The sequence below is a fragment of the Argiope bruennichi genome, chromosome 8, assembly GCF_947563725.1.
Source record: "Argiope bruennichi chromosome 8, qqArgBrue1.1, whole genome shotgun sequence".
Lineage (NCBI taxonomy): Eukaryota > Metazoa > Arthropoda > Arachnida > Araneae > Araneidae > Argiope > Argiope bruennichi.
In genome coordinates, this window is record NC_079158.1 from 63,821,804 (window position 1) to 63,836,442 (window position 14,639).

At 29.9% G+C, this 14,639-nt stretch overlaps 1 protein-coding gene across 2 annotated transcripts in view; it reads right to left on the minus strand.

Moving 5' to 3' along the window:
- The window catches only part of LOC129981094 (polycomb group protein Psc-like), a 62,487-nt gene that overhangs the window by 33,225 nt on the left and 14,623 nt on the right, over nucleotides 1-14,639 (minus strand). The window contains exon 1 of one of the 2 annotated variants that reach the window (XM_056091754.1): nucleotides 13,770-13,987. The exons of the other annotated variant lie outside the window; for it this stretch is intronic. The gene's annotated coding sequence lies outside the window, so the exon portion shown is untranslated. Of the gene's footprint in view, nucleotides 1-13,769; nucleotides 13,988-14,639 lie in introns of those variants that run through there. 2 annotated transcript variants of the gene reach the window in all.

The window sequence follows — 14,639 nt, forward strand, 5'->3', positions numbered from 1 at the left end:
TGCATATATTTGTGGGTTCTATTAGAAAAAACAATCATATTCTGACACAAAATTTAAGCATATGTATAGGAAACTAAAGTGAAATCCTTTTTACACACAACTAAGCAAACAAAAATAAAATGCCCCTCCCCCTCAAAAGAATTCTTTTCCAAAAAAATATCAAATAAATTATTTCATCAAAAGTTTCCACCAGGGAGATCAAAATAAGCGACAGAAACCACATTTGCCACATCTATCAAATTTTTTTTAAGACTTCTGTCTTTCATCCCTTCTCAAAACGTAATACTCTAGTATCTCAATCAAGAAATGCGAAGAATAGAACAAAAAAAAAGCACACACAAGTTCAAAAGAAAAAAAAGGCAAAGAACTTCCCCTCAGTGGACTTTTTCCCGCCATTTATTTTTTCTCACACTCTGTTTATCACCACCACGCAAGCCAATCCTCAGATAAGGGCTAAGAAAGGCGTGAATGAAGGCCTACACACGCTACTACTTTTACTACCAGAAGGGGGGGGGGAATGTCCCGCCTGATGGAAGAGGGTATAGAGGCCTGGCACCCTGCCAAGCAGGCCCTCCCGGGCAGTGAGTGATCATTAGCTAATGCTCTAGCGCCTTCTTCCTTCTAAAAAGAGGATTACACAGCCGCAGGGAAGGGAATCCAATAATTTTGTTTCCACATACTACATAATGGATGAATTTGTCTTCCGCTCTTTCCGAGGGCTGCTCTTATTATTAAAACAATGATGTGTGTCATTATCGCCAGAATTGATGTTTCAGGATTGAAGTAGTTAACTGCTGTATCGTAAAAGAGCAGATTATATGAGACGAAGCAGATGACGTTGAAGACAGAATCATTGTGATTTGAAGGAACTAGTCATTTTTTAAGGCTTGCTTTTTATAAAAATATTCCAATCATTTTCATAGAAAAGAATGAAGAGGTTACCAAAGAAGAAAATTACCAAATTTAATAAAAATTTGATATTTTTTGTGTTTAATTATGGAATGGTTTTTCTTTCACTTTTAATAAAGTCTAAGTTGCCTCTTTCTTACGTTTCAAAAGTTATGCCAAACAAAATTGGTGTATTTCATTTCGATAAAATCTTATATAATTTTATTACGATTCAAAAACAGATTTCTTGACAATCACATCAGCATAAATTACCTCATTTTTTTTAAGTTATAAATAAGGCTTCCAAAGCTATAAGTACTTAAAAGTGATTTCGGAAACTTAGAATTCTTTTATAACTCAGATTCAAATAGTTCCCAGAATTTTTATTATTTAAAAAGGTACCGTGGCAAAAAAATAATTCGCCATTATATCAATTTATTGATGTTAAATAAATAATGATTATCAGAAACAGCAATTTTTAACGATATCGCTATTTATTTATTTTTTCAAATTTTTAAAACAAAATTAAATCACAACCAACTCATGAAAAATATAAAGCTATACAATGGTTTAAAAAATTGAATTCATCCAAACGCTTTTAATTCATTCTACGCATTTAAAGACCCTATAAAATTTTCACGAATGGCCAGTTTTATATTTAGTTTTCCAGCACTCAAATATGGCTGCAATTCGATAAAAAGTTTCTGTAAAACCATTTTTCATTCGCAATAGATGCTCAGTCTGTTTTTTTAAAGTTATAGTTTTTAAGCATAAGAAAAATTCACATATGCAAAGTGGAGTTTAACTATTTTCATTGAAACATCATTACTTAGTTATCACAGACCACGATACATATTTTTAAGCATAAAATATGAATTCCAACATTTCGAATTTCAGTGAAATGACGATTAAAAATAGTTTATGTACAGATGAATTACTTTAGGATATCTTTTAAATACATTAATTGTTTCTTATTTAATCATTTCAACATTCCATAAAATAAACAGACAGTTCAGGGACAATTACTCTAAATAATTAAATTATTTCGTTTGCTTAAACTTAAAATTATAACTTTGGTACTTGTCGGTTGTAACGGCGACCAAAAAACGCCAAGAAAAAATTTCGCCAATTTGGCAATTTCAATCGTCAAACTATATAGCAAATGATTCGCAAGTGATTTGATCTACATTTATGCACTTGAGTATATTTTTATAATTTGGCGACATTTTTTCTAGGCGCTTTTTGGTTGCCTTAAAAACAGACAAGTACCCAGGCAATTAAGGAACAATTGTTCTAAATAATTAAATTGTTATTTCGTTTGCTTAAACTTAAAATTATAACCTGAATTGCTCAGCCATTAATATTCATAAAAATATTAATAATAAAAGCATCGACTTTGGCAACAAAAAAAAGAAAGATAACGAAACAAATTTTAAATAATTAAATTCAAATATTATAAAACGTTAAATTTTAAACTGTAAAATAAAATTAGGTTCAATTTCAATCGCAATTCATTAAAAAAAGACATATATGTCTCATAACGATTTGTCAACGATATATGTCACAACGATTTATCATATCTGCCACATTACAATCTACAAAAGCAAATAAACTTACAAAAACGTTGCACGTAAATAAATAAATGGCATTATACAAATTTTTAAATCGCATAATATGATAATTTTAAAACGATATGCTCAAAATTTTAAGATAAAATTTTTATAAACATAAATAACGTCTCACAAATTAAAACGAACAAGAAATCTAAATATATTTATTTAACTGCAAAGATTATCTACATTTTTCAGAAACAGATAACCAACCCCTCAGAAATTTAACACACAAATTGAAACGTGTCACAACGCGGTTGGTTCAAACAGACAGTTTCCAACAAAAGGCATTTTCCGAAACAACTCTTAGGAAAAAAAAAAAAAAAATAACAATAAAAAAAAAAGAGAATATCATTTAAGGTTTATCGAAAAACACGCAAGAGCAACAGAGCGTAGATGGTCTCACTGGGCACGTTACGCCCGAGATTTATACAGCGACTTGAAGTATGATGAGTGATTGTAGAGATTCTCCTCATACTTAGAGCACCCAAGATACCTTATTCCTGGGAGGAGGATGGAAAAGACGAAGGAGATGACAGATACGAGGCAATTCTCAGAAATAAGCACCCATAAAAGATGTTTCAGCCACCCACTTGGAGCTTTAATCTGAAAATAAGTGATCTAAAGTAAAAGCCGGTTATATAATTTAACATCCTAGTTCTTTTTTTAGCGGAGAAATTTTACGGTAATGGAAGTAGTATTTTTTCACCCTATAATTAAAGAGTATATTAAAACGATAAGAAATAATTACCATAAAAACATAAATACAATGTTTATTCGATTGATAAAATTGTTTTAGCTGGAATAACTTAGCTTGTTAAATTCTCGGCCTTGTTATGGATTAAAAAAAAGAAAAAGCGGATGAGGAATATATAGAGTAACAACATTTTTGGCTTTAAAAAAATCTTCTAGACTGTCTTCTTTCTATAAGAAAAACAAGACAGGCAAATGCAATGTTATTTAATATTAAAAAAATATTTTCCATTTAACCAAGTTGTTTATTTTAGCTTTTTACTTTCTCATATATATAGTACAGAGAAAGTATAATATTTGTCAAAAAATTCGAAATCGAGACTTTGACGAATCTCTATGTTTTAGACCTTCTTGAGTTCAAAAAACACATTTTTGGAAAATGTCCTCTGCCTGTATGCATGTATGTATGTATGTGACAAAGATAACTCAAAAAGGATTTGAACTACACGGTTGAAATTTGGTACACGGTCTTTCAACATCAAATATGCAGATTTCAATCAAATTTTGTCTAAAATATGTTTTAGAGGAAGTCCGTCTCTCGGGCTGTTCGAATATAAGCTAATAGGATAACTACAAAACATAGAGAGCTAGATGGATAAGATTTAGTACACAGATCTATCATCTATAGTTATCATCTATATCATATATAGTATCATCTATAGTTTAGACACCTATCACTTTTGAACCAAATCTAACAACGAATTGACTGTCTATCTGTCAGTACTTTCAGAAATAAATCAATGTATCAAATTTGGTATGAGAATCTATGACTAAAAGTGCAATTTTGTGTCAGATTTTTGTTGCAATCGGTTGAGAAAAATATGTCTAAAACACAAATCTTTGTTGTTGTTGTTACCGAATGCCAGGGATTAATCGCCAAATAACTCGTCAAGAATGACACGATAGATTCAGTACAAATTCTAAATGCACGTCAAAAGTTATTATTTCATAACTATTGTACGCCAATACCATTTAAGGCGTTCTTTGGCATGACAAATTTATTAGAGGATATGCGAGAAAGATCCTCTATTGGTTATAATATATTTCAAATCTAACATTCTAAATATAAGTCAATTCATTTGACGTTACCGACACATGGAAAACTTCACACTGCGAAAATCATTTACATCCTCACGCCATTTTTCTTCCTATAAAATATACATTTAATTCACGATGCATTTGATGTGTTTCGTTTGGACATAGATTCAGTATTTCCTTGATAAAAGATATCATAAAAAGTGGATAAAACCCAAAATGTCGAATTTTTCTGGATTCACAATTTAAATTTTCTGTGGAAGAAAGAAAAGAAAAGAAAAATCAAATAATGAATAAAAATATATATTTAAATAGGCATTTTCTATCTTTTTTCTTTTTTTCATTGTGTATCAAATGTCACATCAAATGTCACAATCTCACTTGTAATTATGCAAATTCTTTTGATAGAACAATTCCGAGTTTTGTAATAAAATTAGCTTCAAGAAATTTCAATTATATATACATATATATTATATGTAAATATATTTAAGCTGCTGCGTGGCCGAATAGAGGAAATTTTTGAAATCTTTAACTTCTATTTATTTCATCATGGGAGGCATAATTTACGTACAAAGAATACGAGGTAAGAAATACGTCAGTTTACATCTCGTCACAAGAGCAGAAGAGCAAAAGAGACAGAAAGTTTTCCCTCAGTGATTTTATAATAAGATTTTGGAAGGGATTTCTTTGACACGTGTAAACTCAGGAAAGGTATTCATTATCTTCAAAAGAATGTGATAAGCATTATAGATTTTTATCCCTGCATACGAAGCGTGAGAAAATGCTGAAGTGAGCAATTTTATAGAAAGTGTGTTTAATTAATTAAAGAAAAAAAAGTGGGAATTGGATCAGGAATAAGAGAATATTTTAACACGAAGTTAATATGAGCTAAATTAAGATAAAAATTAGGAAATTAATTAGGATTTAAATTAGATTAAGAGATACCATTACATATATGACTGATGACAGCAATCACAAATATGCTGAAATATATAGTTTAAAATAAATAAATAAACTACAAAAATAACTATGCGCCATTAAGTGAATTCAAAAATAAAAATCAGCCAAATCATCACATTTTATTCTCGATAAAATCTCCCTTCTTACTTTCGCTATCACAACAGCGCATGCAGATTCTCTATTCATTTGGCAAGAAACTCCCACTAGAAAGGCAGGGGTTCAAGCGTCCCTCCTGCGTCTGTTTTTATGACCCCGTGACTCGGTCCATTGGTTTCCCTTATCTGCAAAAGCCCTCTGATTGACAGGTGGTTGTCGACACCTCATTGGACTGCGCTTGAAGAAGCAGTGTAAAACCTTCCAACACTTCGCGGGCTGAAGTTTTTTTTCTCTCTTATAAAAGAATATCAGCCCCCTCCCATCGACAAACGGACGTAGATCACAATGGTAAGAATGGATATTTAGCGAAATTTTATAATGCTTTTTTTTAAATAACATATTTTAACACATTAAGGAAAACGGAGAAAATTAAAAATCTAAAAACAAAACATTTCCGAAAATTTTAAGACTTATAAATTCTTTTTTTGATTATATGAAAGTAAAAATTTCCATTTAAATTAATACGAGTTAAATTCAAGAGGCACAAAGAATATTATTTTAGAGGAAATGAATATATTTGAAATGAAAGATTATTTTCATATCATATGAGCTGATCAATTATTTATAAGAGGAAAATATTAAATCTACGAAACATAACTATTAATATTTTAAAAGCACTGAGCTTATATTAAAATTTTAAAAAAATCACTGCTGTTTCTAGATTTTAAAACAAACTTGTAATATGGAGCATATTCAATTTTTAAAGGAAAACAAATGTGTCAGACATGTTGAATTTCCTTACTAAACTCTTTAAAATATTTTGTAATATAATCTACTGCTTAATCAATTCATATAAATTTTTAACTGGCCTCAGTTTAATTTTTTCAAACTATCAATAACTTAACATTTTAAATATCGGTATTTTTCATAAATCTGGTTTATTTATTGAAAATTAATAAATTTGTTTCAAGCATTTTTTTGATTGCGGACGAAAAATAATAATTTTCCTGTAGATATCAGAATAAAATAAATTTATTAACAACTAACTCAAATAAAAACTGAAATTTGCTTAATTCTGTGCCCTTTGCATACAACACGTTTATTTTTTTTTAAAATATGTCGCATTATTAAATATTTCGTACTGCTTTCACAAATATATATATATATATATATATATATATATATATATATATATATATATATATATATATATATATATATAAAAAAAATCCCTATGAAACTAAAAGAAAAATATCTTAAGGCATACAAATAAATAAAATTTAGAAATGCAAGTTGCAAAAGCCTTTCTGTATATAACTGTGTCGTTTATAACTACTATATTTTTTATATGTAGCTATTTTTTTCTTTATTAAATAGTTTGTGTTATTTAAAACAAAACGATTTTATTTTTTAAAAATATTTTTCTTAAAACAAATGGCTGAAATACTTAAAGGAGAAGAATAATAGATTCGCAAATAAAAATACTATAAAATGTAGATTAGATCTAGGAATGCAAGTTCCAAAAGTCATCGGCACCCATGCATTAAATGCGTTTCAGCTCTCAAAGTTTCCTCAAAAGATGATGAGAAATGCAATCATGCATATCAAGCAATCATTAATACATGGCGAGTGCTATGAACTAGATGCTGATCGTGACACAAATTGTTTGCTACATCTTTTCTCCAAAAATCGAATTTCATAGCCTTGAACTGTCACGAATAAAGGATGTTAAGTTAACAGGATCAAATCAGAAAGTGCGACCAAGTCGTTACGTATAGCAGGACTTAATAATGGGCACGTGCCAATTTTCATAATCGATCAAAGCTTAACAATCAGACTCCATCTGCTCGCATCGAAAAATATCTTCATTAAATGGATACGGAGTCAGTTCATGATCACGTGACAGAAAACAAACGCGCCTGCGCAAGCTAATAATGTAATCGTTTGCACATTTTGCAAGTCAACATGACAATGTCAAATGGCTGGAGCCGTTACGTTTGTTGCGACGTCACACGTTACGTTTGAATGAGATATCACATGATGTGGCAGTACCATTGAATGGGGAAATCGGGTACAAGCTATCTAATAATTCCTTTTACTCGATGCATTTATTATTCTTAATCATTAAATATCTAGATGAATCTTTTTCTGGAGTTCCTGTTTTGAAATTTGCCAGTTAAATCAAAATTATATTTATTAAAATTATTCTAATTAAACAAATTCTGTGCAGCACATCATTTGGTCTACAGCAAACAAATGTGGCATTTATATACTTTTAAGAATGGAAATGTGTATCTTGAATAAAACTTTTTTGAAATTCAAATTAATTAAAAAATAAACGTGATTTTGATTCTGTAGGTAGAATATTAACATAACCTCTACCCATTTTAAAATTTCAACAAATAAATAAAATAACAAAATAACTTAGAATAAAAATGAAATTTAGATATTCAAAATCGGATTGAAATATTTCTACTAAGTTTTTGAGACCAGAAAAAAGTTTTCAGACCTTTTATGAAAAAATAATTTCAAGGACATAATAACTTCACGATTCCTACCCATTAAATTTTCTGCCGGAAGGAGGAACTTGAAAATTTTAAAGAAGTTTGCCTCTATAATATTAATCAAATGTCAATTAAAAATCTAAATGACTCAAAATAATTTTGCTATTTATTTATTTCAAAACTATAATATTATTTTTCATCTATTCTATTAGTATAATGTCATTCATAATAATATAATTTATTTGCATTGTATCACATCTTTACGTAACAAGTTGCATATTTATACAGCCCCCTGAATAAGAAATATTATTTACTGCCTTAATACTTGATGCCACTTGCCTTAATTTGGCGAATTGCTCCGCTGAGACAAATGCGCCAAAAGAAGGTGGTAATTCAAAGGTAAGTACTACACCACTATTTCTGCTCCTGGCAGAGGGCTGTCTTCACTTCCTTAAAAGGCCCCTTTGGGTTCCCACGACCCACGGAGGTCGTCAACGGTGTGTTCTTTCACCTCCGTCTTTGTAAAGGATAAATTTCCAATCCCCTTTAAAGAAAAAGTTACACATCTTAAGGGGGAGAAAGGGAGTTTTTTTTATTATAAAGGAGGGAATGTTATAGAATAATGCATGCACAGACACAGCGATGAAATATAGCCCTTTGATTTTGTATAGGGAAGGAATGGTTCTTTCTATTCAAAATGCATTTTAACTTGAGTTGAAGCTATTATTTAGCAATGAAATTGATGTTTGATAACATTCAATTCCTTTTTCCTTGAAAAAAAAATGCTACTTTCTAAAAAAAAAAACTTTATTTTTTAAATAAAAATGCACTATCTGTGATAGATAATAATGCTAAATAGTTGAAGTAAAGTTTTTTGTATAATTTCTAATTGACGCTCTGAAACAGTAATTATAATTCCATGTAGTTTCCAAACTAGAAAAATAAATAAATAATTTTTTAAAAAATAAATCAAGAATTTAGTATCTCAATCAAAATTAATATTATAACCAATTAATATCGTTCCAAATATGATACAAATAAGCTCGCGTACACAAATAAGTGTGTACGAACTAAAATGTTGTTTTATAATTATATTTGAAATGCCCATGGTGGCAACGTGTGTAAAAATATTAGTGGAATGTGCAAAAAAGACAAAGGTTATGTTGATTTGTGAAATACAAATAATGCATTTATAAATATATTTAAATGTAAAGTAACATATTTGTAAACGTAAGTAAAAGTAAAATAATCCATTTATATGTAAATATTAAAGTTATTTTTTCCCATATATAACGGGCTACAGAATTGGTGCCCAGTATGAAACCAACCTTATAGCTCTTAGAAGAAATTTAGTACATGCACAAGAGCTTATTTGCATCAAAATCATTTACACATCTGATTTCCGATTTCTTTGTTATATTATTATTTTATAATTAAGATTATAATATTGGATTAATAATAACTTATTTATATTTACTTAATTTAATGGTTTTTATAGAAACAGATAACTAAAATGGTATACATACCATCCTATTTATTTTTTCTTGTCGTTTTTTACAAAAATGATAGGGTGGAGAAGACGGAGAAGAGGGTGTGTGTATGTGTGTTGGATTCACTGTATTTTGATATGAAATGATAATTTTAATTCTGATTCAGGTGCTTTAACAGTTGGGCTTTCCTCTTATAAATAAATTATTTTTCATCTTTATAGATTCCAAAACGACGTAATTTGAAATGAAACAAATTCCTTAAAAATCGAAAAGGAGAGAGGAAACAATCTCTAGAAAATAATACAAACCCATTCCATACTTTCTCGAGCCTTAAGAACCCAATACAGCATCTGACCACCTATATTTCCATATTTATTTATTTCCTTGCAAGCAAGTGCACATCTTTTATCCCTCCATACATTTGCATATATACTACAGAAAAGAGAGAAACAAAATACACATATACCAAAAATCCCGGCAGAAATCACTTTTGCTCCTCACTTCCTCCCTCAAAGAGGAAGAGTTAAGTATCGATCGCTTATGGAGATTTTGGCGGGATGTTTTAAAAGACACATCGGAAATCGTGATTCACTTTTGAGCTCTATATTTGAACCAAGTGTCGGAAATATCAAGTTTATTTCGTTGTTAGTGGCAGCACCTCCCCCGCAGGGGAGAAGAGACGTGACAGAAATGGAAAGCAGTTGGGTTGATGGATTTCGAAAGGTCAGAGGTGCAGGAAGACAATAGGCTAAAATTATTCGCAATCGACCTATCACAGCAGAACTCAAACTTTCTAACCATTGCCATGAAGCACGTGAGAAGACTGATCAACTAGTTCTTGACATAAACTTTGAGATAAAATCTGTGTGGGGTGTTTTGTTGATGATAAAAAACACACACACACACACATGTTAAATTTAGGTGTCTGCTAAGAGCGTGAATATGTCATGTTATGGAAGAAAAAAAAAGTCTTTGTTATTTTCCCTTAAGAAAATGTTATATTTATGATGTCTACTTAACTATACTGATAGATGATATTCAAATTACTAATGAAATCAGCGATAATTTAAAATCGTTTTGTAGTATTTTTTGATAAATAATAGAAATTTAAAAAAATCATGATTTTTTTTTTAAATGGGGAATCTAAAATTCTTTTATCAATAAGTTTAAAGTTGCTTCCTTTATTGTTACTATTTTTAAATCTATAGCATTTTGCAATTATGATACATCAGTTGATTATTTGTTGAGATATGAAATAATGTTCTTACATGCCTTATATTAAATATATATATATATTACATTCATTATATTAAAGGATAGCATGCAGAGAGTTCACAAACATATAAAAATATTACATAATTTACCCATAAATATTAGATAATTTGCACATACTCGGTAGCGTTTAGCGGTTATTCCTGACGAATAAGCTCTTTCATTTGTGATGATGAGAAAGTTAATAAAACGGAGGGATGTTAAAAAGAAAGCATGATTTTTCAGGCCATTGTACGGATACCATGTAATATAATTTCAGTATAATAATAAAAGTTAACTTAAACATATAGCTATTAAAATGCAATAAGAATGAAATCAAATTGTATTGTCTAAGATTTGTTGAGTAATCTATATGTTATAGTCCAAAATAATATTAAGAATAAGCTGATAATCAGTTAACTATTAGAAAAAACAAACATTATTAAATAAAATTCGCAAGCCATTTTAAATATAGTGAATATTTAAAGAACAACAATACAGATTACTTTGCTTTTAATATGAGTAATAATAAGTAACGCTTATTCTGGCACTTTTACCATTCATTAATGGGTCTTCAGTAATCAGAGGATGCACTTGAAAACAACAACAATTTTTAAAAGTATTTCCGGCAGCGGCAGTTACAACAGCCATTCTTAGATAAATGTAAAGTTTTTTTTTTTTCCCCTCCCTTATGAAAGGACAAAGTCATCCATGAAATGGTTAAATGTCATAAATCATCCTCTTCAAGCTAAGCAAAAATCAACCAAACCACTAATTAAAACTCGCAGAACACAATCTAACAAAACGTCGTTTAATAGTAGGCAGGCCCGTCTAATTAAAGAAGACCAGAACCTCATTTTCCCAACCCCCATCGAATTAGTAGTGAGAGTAATAGCTCCTATCGTTGCCGAACCCCCCGCGGCGGCTGCGTGGGAGGGTTTTTTATCAGATGGTCGTGCTCTTAATGATGAAAAAATGGAACAGATACCCGATTGCAGTCCCGTTGGTTGCGGCGAAAGTGTGACGTCATCCAGGGACGTTTCCCAGCTGAAAACGAACTCGCTTACAACTTTTATCGATTTGACGTAAGAATTTACGCTGGAGTAAATCGATGCGGTTGTAAGGGGTTGCTTTCGCTCTCTTTCAGCGTCCCAAATGTTTATACAGTATATCATGTTCTTTTCGGTTACATCGATACTTTGTTTTAAACAATGGAAAGAGAATACTTGACTTATTGTTGTTTATTGAACACAACAGTTTAAATAAAGATTTTAATAAATATAATTGGTTTGGTATTTTATTTATTCTTTATTTGTAGTAATTTTTCTTTTGGAGGGTGGGAGGGGAAAGTTCAGGTAAAAGATAGAGGGTGTTAAAAAAAACGCGGTTTAGTTTAAAAGGGTATATATTTTATTTTATTTTTTATTTTTTTGTCAGAGTTGGTTAAGTCTAAGTAAATGAAGAAAGGAGTGCAGAAAAATAATAAAATATAACTTTTATTAATTTATTAATTAATACTAATTTATAATAATGGTTGTCTAATTATTAAGGTGGGAGCAAAAAAAGCGGTTTTCGCTAATTTTAGTGCGTGTAAGTATTTTATTATCTTTTTTTTTTTTTTTTTTCTATCAAAGTCGGTTAAATCCATGTAAAGGTAAGGAATGTAGAAAAATAATAAATATAACTTTTGCTTAATTTATTAGTTAATACTAATAAATGTAAATGGTTTTCTAATTAATAATATTTTATCAAAAATGTACTGCTTCATATCAAAAATGCAAAAGCTTAATTATTTCATTACTTAATATTTTTATTGATTAATTTTGAAATTATTCAAAACTAAAAAAGGTAAAAGTATTATTAATTGAATCGCTGATAGTATAGGTTTAAACTAATGTTGTTATTGTCTCCAGAAGCTAAACAAAATTTATTAGAGGGGGAGGGGGAGATCATCAGAAAGATATTTTTAAAAGAAGTAATTATTTCAAATTTTTTTTCCCTTTACGACTAACAGTGAAAGTTCTGTAGAAACAGATAATTTGGCTTTAAAAAAAATTCGTCCATTTTTCAAATGTTATAATTTTTAATGCCGTTTTGAAAAACAAAAAAAAAAAAACAACAAATGCTGCAGTCATTTCTTCCCTATTTTTTAGTTGCAAACCATCATATGTTCTATATACATTATTTATTATAATTTATTCATCGTCATTTTTAACATCGTTTTCAGAAATGCCAGAACATGCAAATTCCGCGGTGCCTCAAACATTATCCCGTTAAAAGAAGACAGTAAAATAATAATAATGTGGATGAAAACCAATAAATCTAAGTTATAAATAAATATAAAGCATCTTGGAATATTTCTGTGATTCCATCTTTCCAAGCTAATGCATTTTGTAAAAAAAAAAAAAAAAAAAAAAAAGCAGCTAACAATGCATATAAACAATCCTGTTTACAAAATAAAAACAATTAATGCTTCTGCTCTGCTAAGCTAGTAATATATGTCAAGCTCTACAATTGCAAATCAATTTATGATATTAACAAAATGTGTTTGTTCTCTAGCACAAATAAGGAAACATTAGTCAATATTTTGTCGGATTATGTGGGGTATTTTACAAATATAAACACATCTTATAATGTGATTAATTTTTTTATATATATACGACGAAATTCACATTGTTTTATAAGAAAGAGAAAATCATCCTAAAGTATAAAATTCCCACAAAATAATGTTATTATAAAAAAAAACCCACTGTCCATATATAATTTTTTGAAATATAATTTCCTAAACTAGTGTTTTAAAAAAAATTCAATAAAAATTAACTAACTAAAAAAATTAATTATATTCAAATAAATATTAATTATAAAGCCGATTTCAATTACAAAAATAATTCAATTTAAAAGGAACAAGAATTCAAAATGTTTACAAGAGATATTTCCTGTTTTATTCTATCATCGCCAATTCAGTCTCAAAATATTGCAATAAAAATAAATAATAAACCAGCTGAGTTTCGTTATTTTTTTTATAAAAATTTGAAAGGATTACAACTTCAGATGCAGCTTTTTCATAAAAAAGAACACAACGAAACTATTATATTTTTAATAAACAGTATCCTCTTTCCATTTTTACCACATCTAAAAGAAGCGAAAAACGATGATAACAACACAAAAAAAACACGACCTACCTTTTATACTCGTATCCTAAAAACCGCCATCAATTATCCAAAATCCTTCACTGCGACTAGTACGTCACGCTATAATTCGCCGGCAAAACACGCGAGCGAATAACACAGACGAACACACACACTAAACGCCGATGAACTTCCGCGGACCTGCACCCCGAAAACACCTGTCATTATCCGTACGATGGTATCCACACGGCGGAACACAACCGTCCCATCATCCGCCGATGCCTGAACTGAGGATCCGCCTTTCCTTGGTGGGAAAATATCTACAAAGTCGCCAACGACGATAAGTTTCGCCACAATGGAAGCCCCACTGCGCAGGGTTACTGCCGCTGAAAACCTACTACTACGCTGGGAATGTCGGCAGATAAAAAAGAGGATGGTTGATTCGTATGTGTTGTTGGTGCGTGTATGTATGATCGGTGGCGTTTTGTCTTTGCGTTTGTTAGAGGGGGTGATGTTTTGAAAGATGGCAAGGGCAGCGGAAACATTAGGGCATTAGAGCGAACTGCCTTTTTTCACGGTAGGTTGGGTTTTAGATGGGATTTGTTTATTGAGCAGGAAGAGTTAGTTCTTGAGGAAAAAATGATTATGATGAGGTTGGGGGCGAGAAAAAAAAAGGAAGACTGTATTCGGCGTAGTAAGCACTTTTGGATCATAATTCAGCACGATTTTTTAAATGCAGTAGGAAAAAATATTATTTGTTTTGGTTTTCCTTCTTTAAAAATACACACATTTTTTTTTTTTCTAATAAGAAAAATCATTAAAAAAAGTTCACAAAAGAATGCAAAAAATTTCCAAAAACAAGCAAAGAAAACATATATATATATATATATATATATATATATCTTAATAAAAGTACCTTTTTTC